Source organism: Parus major, chromosome 2, assembly GCF_001522545.3.
Source record: "Parus major isolate Abel chromosome 2, Parus_major1.1, whole genome shotgun sequence".
In the NCBI taxonomy this organism is placed as follows: domain Eukaryota; kingdom Metazoa; phylum Chordata; class Aves; order Passeriformes; family Paridae; genus Parus; species Parus major.
Window position 1 is genome coordinate 77757711 of NC_031769.1, and position 10460 is coordinate 77768170.

The 10460-nt window shown below is 40.9% G+C and overlaps 1 long non-coding RNA gene across 1 annotated transcript; it reads right to left on the bottom strand.

The window, feature by feature from the left end:
- Positions 1-2317: 2317 nt before the first annotated feature.
- LOC107215193 lies at positions 2318-9268 on the bottom strand. Its single transcript, XR_001525107.3, has 3 exons — positions 9156-9268; positions 8777-9060; positions 2318-8132 (listed from the first exon to the last, which is right to left on the bottom strand). It is a non-coding gene; the product is annotated as an uncharacterized LOC107215193 (long non-coding RNA).
- Positions 9269-10460: the final 1192 nt, after the last annotated feature.

The following is a 10460-nucleotide window of genomic DNA, read 5'->3' on the forward strand; positions in this document are numbered from 1 at the left end:
TTTCACCATTTACTGTGGAGGAAGGAGAAGAGCAACAACAAAGCATTTTCTTTCCTAAAATGTTCACTTGCTACCTTTGAGTGCTCTTATGCTGTTCATGCTCCAGGCCAGTGAGCATCCAAAGGCAGTAAGTGAACTCCTAAAAACAGTGTTTAAGTGTGTGTTTATACACACACACGTTTATAAGTATATAGGCATATTCTTTCTTGTGTTTGGTCCGTTCCCATTAGCAGGACAAGACAGTTCTGAGAGCAGAGAAAGTGTGGACTGGCTACAGGACCAGTGCATCTCCAAGGGAAGATCTGGAAATAAAATTAGTAGTACAGAAGAAAGAAACAGAGAACATGCCCTCTTTTTGCCTTCCTTGCTCAGCACTGGGCATTTGGTTCACTGGGGTTTTTTGTGGGTTTTTTGTTTGTTTGTTATGTTTGTTTGTTTTTAATAAAGCAAAAAAAGGAAGCTGTTTAGTTTAAATTTTACAGTGAAAATTAACTTTCTTTTCTGCATTGAATTCCCTTTAGTCACCTTAAATTCCTCTAATGTACTTCTTAATTTTGGTTGGGTAGTTTGGTTTGCTCTGGCCATAAACAGTTCTGGACATTTAACACTTCCTACTCTTCATCTCTTCTTGAAGTTTCCACATTCTTTAACCCACATATCATAATTCTCAACCAAGCATAGCTGGTTCACCTGGATAACTCTTTAATATCTCCTAAGGCTTTATCCAAGTAGGAAAAGCATTAATTACCTGCCTTTCCTGCTGAGCTGGGGCATAAATATTTGCCCAAGATCTGAATTTCTTCCATACCCTGTCCTGGTTTAGGGCACCCTGTGAGTATTTTTAGGGCATGGTGAAAATGCTGGGACATCTGAACACTGTGAGACAGAGAACTTGAGGGAGGTTTGGAAAGTGATTCTGTCTTTGATCCAACAGGATTAGGTGACAGGCAAAGAAAGGCTCCAGAAGAGAAAACAGGGAAAACAAGGACCTTCTGTGCCCCTTCCACACAGGAGAGCCCCAGCTGAGCTTCAGAATTGGACTGTTACAAGAAATATAGGATGAATTATATATACACCATGAATCTTTTTTCTTAAATTAGACACAGCTAAGAGGTCTATGCAAGGTTATGGAGAAAAGAGAAAGGCAAACCTTAAGTAGAGATGATGGGTTTCATATGCTGGAGGCACCTGGGCTGACAGAATCCACAAACTAAGAATAGCTGTGTTTTACTAAATAGTGTTTGCTTGCATGCCTGCCTATATGTACTCTTTATCACATTCACAAGCTGACAAGGAAATTTCCTTTGTCCAACCCCACACTTCTATGGTGGGTGTTATCAGGCGGCCTCTCCTACCCCTGACATTCCCTTGTGTTTCTGTGAGGTGCACCAACTGAGCTCAGCACTTGACTGCACCACAGCTCAGTGAGGTGATACACTCACCAGTGATTGGAGAGCTTTTGGTGTTCAGCAGCAGCTGGGAAACCCAAACATGACATGGCACAACATCACCCAGCTCTCTGAACATTGTAGATGGTCTAGATGGCCACCTGAATTTGTCCTGGAGTTGCAGGCACTTCCATCTCCACTGCTGAGCCCTGGAGCCAACTTCTTACTTCCTGCTTCCTTTCTCTCTGTGGAAGCAGATTAAGGTTACAGAGACAAATATCCCCAACTTCCACTGGCATGTAGTCACTTTCGTTCTGCTGTAACAGGTTGTCCTACCATCTCATCTGATACCTGGAAGAAAAATCACCCTTTTTTGGAACAATTATTCTTATTGCTGACAATTTTCTGCTGCAGCTGGATAGGTGGGGGCAGGAGAAGTGCTGTCACAGGCAGGTGCTCAGTTGGTTACTTAGTGGTTCAACAGGTACCCTTTTCTTTCTGAAGACTAGTAAGGGGAAGAGCATCAATACAATCTACTTTCTAAATTTTGGGAGCATTGCCTCCTAGTGCCTAGGCTTGGGCACAGAAAAACAGCTTCCTCGAGAAGAAGAATCTCTATTACAAAATCTGTCATGGACCTTGCTTTTTAACAATTCTTTTAAAATCAAACACTTTGTACTTGGAATAAGAGTCCATATTATGACATACTTTTATTTAGAAATCAACATGCAGAGGTTCAGCTGTTTCTCCTTCATGCTGAAAGATGCCAGAAGAAACATACAGCCTATTTGTAGGCATTTGCCTTTTTTTTTGTTTGTTTGTTTTGTTTTTTTTTTTTTGTTTTTGGGGTTTTTTTTGTTGTTGTTTTTTGGTTTTTGGGGTTTTTTTTGTGTCAAGCATCAACAGTGCAACAGTGACTAAATATTTATGTTTGACTGCCAAAAGTGCATAGCAGCAAACCAAAGCTAGCATTTTAAGACTTGTGTGATATGAGTGACTCGCTGGGACTAAAGATGTGAGCACCCCCTTCCCTGGGGTTCTCCTCTGAAGCAGGAGAAGCAGCTGCTTTCTGCCACCCCCTAAGAACCACAGCAGTCACCAGGGATGGCTTGTTTTGTACAGGAACAGCAAAACAGCAGAGAAGAAAGGAGCTCATTCTTTTCAGAGGAAGGAGACACTCCAATCAAAACCATCAAATGCCAACAGTGAAAAGAACAAACTTTCTTTAGATGGAGACTTCATAACAAGCAGGAAAACAAAATACACATAAAAACCATGTGAAAATTAGAGGAAATCAGTAGCCTGTACACATAGGAACAACAATGGAAAAATTATGGAGTGACAAGGGCTTGAGCACATACATCCCCCCTTTCATAATGCAGCTTATTGATCTAAATGTCTTTAAGATTAACAGAAACAGCGACAGAAGGTGTTCCTTTCTGATAGACACTTTGTGCAGCTGGTTGCTTATTCATAATTGCAAAGATAAACATCCTGGTTCTATTTGCCTTTTTTTTTCTCCTATCCCCCAACAATTCCATCCATGCTGACAGCTGAAATTAATGTATGTACTTCTTCATTTATCAGAAAAACAACCTGCTGCTAAACTAATATATCTATACTTAACTGTGTATTTCACAATACAGAAGGAAGGATGACATCAATTTCTTTTAATTAGGATACGGGACAGGAATTCAGAAGATGAACATCTATTTTTGCAGTTGCCAGAACCTTACATATCTTCAGCAAATCCTTTTACCACCTCTTAAAAAGGGAGAAGGGAACTAAAAAGCTTCCTCCATCTGTAAAGTGAAGCTTGATGATTAAAATTGAGAGCTGCTGAAAATACCATGGTGATGGAGACTCTTCAGCTGAATATATAGCCCCCGCTGTGATAACAAGCAGCACTCCCATCTCCCTCTGCAGTCAGTGACAATAAAGACACTACTTTCAAGGGATATCAGTACCTTCCTGACAAAGGATCCAATGATTTCTCTTTCTTTATTTTTTTTTTATGGATCTTACCCTTTTTGACATTTTGCTATTCAGACAGTGAGTATTAGGATTTCTACTTTTCTGGCAAATAAATGACATATATTTTCATTAAAAAATTCCTTGTGATAAGAATATAAGAATGAAATTTCCTGTCTGTTCCCATATGGCTTCTTCTTAAATATATATGTACATGCAAATTTCCCTGGACCCACCTTCCACCACAGAAATTTTGTCTCAGTGAGGTTTGCCTTTAGATGTTTATAGGATTTCTGTAGACCCCAGGGCCCTGCAGGAATCGCTCCCTCATAATGTCAGGCATGCAGAGATCCCAGATGCCACCCATGGGTGTGCACTAAGCAGACAGCACAGCATAGTTCAGGGAGGTCTGATCCATGCATGGCATGTCGGACTCCAAGCATGATCCATACAGATGAGAGGAGTCGGGAATTGGTGCTTCATCTCAGCTTCTTGCATCCATTTACACAAGGAAGGTGAGGATTTTGAGTAGTTCCAGGAGAACAAAGCAGAGATCTTTCTCCTATGATTAAGAGAAGTGTGCCTTGGATTCTGCTTTTATTTCCTCAAAATTACTTCTAGATTTAATCATCTCCTATGAACAATCTGGATTTATATCACAGCAGAAAAATGCTACTTTCTGTGGCAATTCAGGATGACAGTTTGAAGACTCTTGAAGCTGCCAGTAAATTTTTATAGGGTGTTTTAAATTTAAAAGGATCATTAACTGTACAATCCCATAATTGGATCCTTACGTTACAGGTTTTGTTTGAAAGATCAAATGGTATCTACGTATGTTAATAAACTTATTTTAGCACTGAGAGCACAAATGTGTGACAAATTGCCTTGTAGGAGAAATGAAAGGGAGACCATCTAAACTTTCATTTTTGTGAGGGAAGGAATCTGACATGTTGGGAGCACAGCAGGAAACCAATGAGAAACAGAATGTACAGCCATTGCTGCTGTTAAATATAGATCCCCAGTCCTGGCCTTGCTCTTGAGGTCTCTTCAGCTAACAGGTGTCTCATGTCCTCAAAACACCCTATGTTCAGGACAAAAACTGAATCAGATGAGGGCATTCTGCCTTTTTCTTCATCTTTTGTAAGTAGTTCCAGAAGGTGTTAGAGCACTTTTCTACAGGTGATGCAGGCATAATGTTGATGGATTTTTTCTTTTCTTTTTTTTAAAGTTTTTTTTTTTTTTATTAAGTCTAACATAACTCTGAAACAGTTTCATTCTGCCATCAATTGTGTATTACAAGTGAAAAACCCCCAAGCAGATGAATCTTTGTGTTTTGCTCCATTTGCTTTTTTCCAAGTAAATGTAGGAACACGTTCCTTCCTCCTCTGACCTTCAAGTATTACTCTAACACAGAATGTATTAGCATGAGTCAAATAGTGTGACTACAACAGCATCATGGTAAGGTAAATACCATATAGTTATACTTCCTTCCTTTGGCAATATCTCCAGGAGACAGGCCTCATAAAGAGCTACACCCAGTAGTAAAATGATTTGTGCTGAATAAACAAATACTGAGATGTTATAAAGTCCAACGTGGAGCTGAGCCAGAGCTGAGCCACTACTTTTAAGTGGCAATATGTCAGCTGCAAATGAGCAATATGAGAGAAGCTGAGACATTTGTATAGCCAAACTAGTAGGAGCCTAAAATGCCAAAGTTAAGGCTGCAGATGGCAGTAGGTTTTGCAAACTGAACACACTGGGTCTCCATGCATGGACCTATTGCTTTTGAGAGCTTTCCCCACTCCTTCCCCACACCTAAATGTAACATTAGATTTGCCCCATTTAGGTAACAAATCAAAACATTTTTTAAAAGCAGCCTGTGGCTGAGGGAATGGCAAGTACATGCAAGACAGGTGCTCTACCTTGTATTTTCCTCATCAGAACCAAAGATGGGACTTCACAGTGTAGCACATGCAAAGATCTCTGCTATCACCCTCCCTCCATTCCTGACTGCTGTGATAGATTGCTCTGCCAAGCACCGCTGTCACAAACAGCTAAAGCAGTTTTGGCTTTTTACATAGGAGTTCCATGGTGTGGGTCAGCTGTCTTGCTGGGAACAGGAAGCTGAGGTGTGCCTGTCACAGTGACAGATTTAGGCTGTAACTCCTCAAAGGGATCCCAGAACATACAGTGTACATCACAACACTGCAAGGCAACAACATTGGTACATACAGATTTTTATAGATAACTTAAGTGCTTGATCTCTTATATATATCTGTGTATATATATATGTATAGATTCTTCCCAACAAAACCATTCTATACCTGAGCTCTTTGTTTCTAGCACAGGGTACTTTGGGAATAAAGCTGTGCCGCCCTGGCATGTGTTTCCTTGTGTCCCTCTGGGCCATACACCCCTCCTGTCTGCTGGATGCTCACCATCATAACTGTGGATAACAAGTTAGCAGAAGACCAGGAACTCCCATACAGCTTTCATGATTTGCCATTTGTACCTCTTCATTTTTTCCCCAATACAAGCATTTCTACACCCACTCTGCCAAGAGCAGCTCAGAAAGACATTTTAAACTGTTCCATAACTAGCAAAGAGCCCTTTCACCTTCCCTCTCACAAAGTGCTGGATTTAGGAAATCCTTAAGTATGGACAGAAGGGAAGAAGCTGGGGAAATAGAAGACAACTTTAGAGAGCAACTTGGGCAGAGCTCCCTAGAGTGGTACAAAGTTCTGGGAACTGTGTTCTCCTGCAGAAAGATTAGAACAGCAGCTCCTGCTAAAGGTAACATTTTTCAGAGTAACACTTCTTTACAATGAAGTAACATCATTTTCACTTCCAGTGGCTGGAGAAGTGCAGAAATGTACAGAAAAGAAAACCCCAAACCATCTTGTTGACAAGAAAATCTGCAATAAGGCAGGATGGCAGATGCCCCATGACAGCACTACAGCATAAAAGAGAAGTACAAAAGCTGCTGATACTTAAGCCACCCTTTTACTACTTTTTTTGTAGAAGACCTCCAATATTTACACAGAGATGTATTCATCTAATGCCTTTTTATCCAAAAGGAAGGCTTTTCCCTTGCACCTCTAAAATACAGCATAGCAGGGGGCTCAAGTAACATAGAAGAAATTGGTATTTCTCTGACTTGGGCAAAAAGTCAGTGTTTGACACCAAGCAAATTTAACCACGGAAAATAAAACTCTGCTTTACACAGGACAGTAATACCAAGGCTCTGAAAAACTTTACAACTTTGGCTGCAGCTTTCACACTGTTCGACTCCACAGCATATACATGTAGTTTCAGTACTTTTACTTTTTAGTCACAATGGTTACTTGCTAATATAGGGACTGATGTGGGATAGAAATTATAGACTAAACAAGCAAGATTGTTAGAGAAAAATATTCAAGTTATTTGTGAATAGATCTGTAAAGCAGATAAAGAGCTTGTGTGGAGCACTTGAGTACAGAATGGCATCTGAATGAATGGAAAAGAGTGTTACCATTGCCTCATCATTTTTTTTCAAACCAACAGATGGAGTTTAGGCCTTGTAAAATGTTACTCCTCTCAACCCTTGCAACTGACTAACAGAGGAAAGTACATTTCTTGATTATTTGTCAAACCAAACATTACTAACGCGACAGTAAGATTCAACTTTGATCGAGTACTTGCACTACTCACCTAACCATGCACGACTGTAAAAGTGGCAGCATACAAACAGAAACAGATGTTGGCTTTCACAAACAAATGCCATCCTTACCCAGACATAAATCCTTTGGAGAATGAAAGGGAATCATAGGCTTATCTGCCTATCCCAAAACATTCTTACTCAAATATACTTATAGTATCTCCATTAAATTCCAAATAAAGATATTTTCCTCTCTCTGAACTTTATCTCTGTAGTCTCTTTGGGACAGTATTTTCCAAGACAAGTGGTAGATACTTCTAGGGAAATGCTTTTAACTTGCACAGTGAGATGTTTTGAAGTGATGCCATCTATTTTCAGTAAACTCTTATCTCTTCTCCACTTGACCCATTAGCTTATCAGAAATAACCAGAAATAGTTTTTAGAGTAAAAATATTGATTACTATTTTGCATATTTGAACAGGTTTCCAAGCCAATTTCCCTATCTCCAGGGCTTGCCATCCTCTGTATTTCTCCCATCCTACTCCAAAGACAGTGAAAGTTGTCTGCAATGTATTGCTCATGGCTGAACTGCTGGATGGTGGTGCACTCTCTAAAGCCACTGGTGACCTAGTGACAACTTACTGCCAGTTCAAAGAGGTAGCAAACAGCACTGTGTCAGTGCAGAGAAAAAGACTGTAAGTAAATTAGGTATTTGCTGCAAAGTTCCATATCAAAAAGAAGACAATGTGCAGGTACCATGCCATGGTTTCTGTAGGTGCACCATTCTTCTCTTGGTCAGATTCTAAGGTAGTGGTAGGGATCAGAGGCATGGTTAATGTCCATTGTTGTCCATGCCTACTCCTACTCCTAGTGTCATCCTAAGGACACATGTACTCACCTCCTTTCTGTGTTTGCCTACTGTCTTTCATTTATTTCTCCCCAGTCTCCATCTGTCTTGGCCTTCATGAGCACTTTCTGAATTGCCAGATGTTGTGAATTGGAAGTAGCATCCTTGGCTTCTCCAAGAGATCATGCAGAAGAAGCTCATGCTGTTCCCATGTCTTGCTGTTATCACAGGTAACTCAGATTGTGGAAAAGCATAACCACCTATGCCTCTCTTCATCACTGCTATATATCTACTTACAGAAAAAACAAAGGAAAGAAAAATAGCATTTTATGCATTACATTAGTTTGCAAACTCTGAAATTCAGAAAAAAAAGAACCAAGAATTATATATGTGCAGTCAACATATCTTGAAGAAATACATACACGTTTCCACATGTATACATCTTTTTCTTTGCAACATGCATGCATTCTACTGCAGCTGCCACCCTTTCTTACAGCACCTCATTATCCACATGTGCCAAAGTATTTTGGCACTGTGGCCATTATATCCTTTCTTATCTCACATACATTCTTATCTCTGTCTGTCAGACGGAGGATAGCTGGAGAAACAGCCACAGAAGGAGAACACGTCTCAAAGCGTGTGAGTGAATGACCAGTTTTCTCCTCTGGGTGCTCCCATACCTGCCCCATGCTGCATGATGAATCCAGGCAACACCACACACATTCACAGAGTAACTGAACGTGGATCTTAGACTTCTACTGAGCAGCAACAGACCCATCAGACATGGAAACCAAAGAATACAGTAGTGCCTTTGTGCAAATGCAGCTTCCCAATAGTGACTTTGCAAATCACTTTGACAAGCACGAGGACACATTTCACTGCTGTTGCCTGGGCTGCAGCAAAGAATGCTCTCAGCAAAGGTTGTGGACCTACCTTGACAGTCTTGCTGCAAAACGTGGAGACATCAGATAACCAGTGAGACTACTTCCCCAGGTTCACACCATCAGATCATTTAGTTTTGGCAATCACCACATATGAAGACTGCCCTGAAAGGTTTGACTTTCATCATAATAACATTTTGTGTGAGTTATGAAGCAAGCCCTCGGCCACAGAAATGTGCTAGATGGAAAACAATTAAAGAACTTTCTTGAGTCCTGGCAGACAGAATACACAGCATTGTCCCAGCATAAGCTCTTAAAAACTCCATGGTAAGTTACCTGGGAGAAGAAAGCATAAGAAGGAATAGTTAATAGACTGGAATCTCATGGTCTGTTACAGTGTGTGCCACAATGAACCCATGAGAGTGACCTACGTTCTTGGGGCCCAGAGAGCACTGCTAGAGATTACTGATGATAAAGAAGAAGGGACGGATCTTCATTTGAGTATCTGAAGACTGCTTATTCAATGGATTGAGAACAACCTCGAATGAATTCAGGGATGAGAAGAGGATTGGGCTAAGGGCACAGGGTTAAATACAGGGGAAAAGGGGCAGATATGAGGGTTAAGGTCCAATAGGGACAAGGGAAAATGGTGTAGGGGAGTGGCTAAAGACCGAGAGAATCAATGGGATAACAGGGGTGGAGCAATGTGGCAAAACAAAGCCAATGGGGGTTAAGGGAAAGAAGAACTTTCTAGGAAGGGTATATAAATGGCAAGCAGGGGCTGAACAAGGGTGACACCAATTTCCACAAATCACTAGAACACCAGAACTCAAAAGGCACCAACATGTGGCTGCAAAGCCTGTGGGAACAAGGTTTTCCCCACCCTAATCTAGAGGGGCACCTCTCCTCTCCTGAGCGGCCCCCTCCAGGGTCGAGGCATTTCGGCAACAGGCCCCTGGGACTCCACAATGCTCCTGGAAGAAAAAATGTTTGAGGAAAGGTAAAGCTGTTACAGATGATTGCCTCATCCATATCATGACTACCAGTGTAACAGGAATTCAGCTAAGATTTTCATATTTAAAAATTCCCTAGAGAGTGGGATGAGAGGAAACAGAGCCCCTTACCACAAGCAGATGAGTTCCCCAAAGAGATACTGACACCTACATTGCAACCTTGTGCTGTATCACATATCAAATTACTTACACTATACCTAGACTTCATTAAATAGAGAGTATCACATTTACATTTTAAAAAATAATAGACTATTAAACAGGTAGAGATCTTGAAAAAGAAACGGATGGCTGGATATTAAGTGAAAAATCAGGCCCCCTTACAAAAATCAGTACTTTATCCAAAAAGACAAATAACAACTAGTCTCACTTTAGACTGGAGAACCATTACCCACCTGAGCTGTGGGATGAAGTAAAGTAACAAGCTTCGTGTCCTTTGCAAGCAAGTCTGAAAAGCCATGTACAATTCCGAGCTGTCACTCACAATCAGCAGCCAGGGTAAAGGCAGCAATCATCACCAGATTTACACCCCTGCCTTTCTTTGTGAAGGATCCTTGGGAGAAATGAGTTTAGGCCTCTATGAAACTCCATGAGCAATGAAAAATTTTGACATTCAGGCACTTTTTGGTGGTGATCAAGTTACCTTCAGGATGCCCCATCCTATAATGTTTTCATGACATTCTTTTTCCACGTATGAATCAGCCAGGGCTGTCCACCAGCATCTAA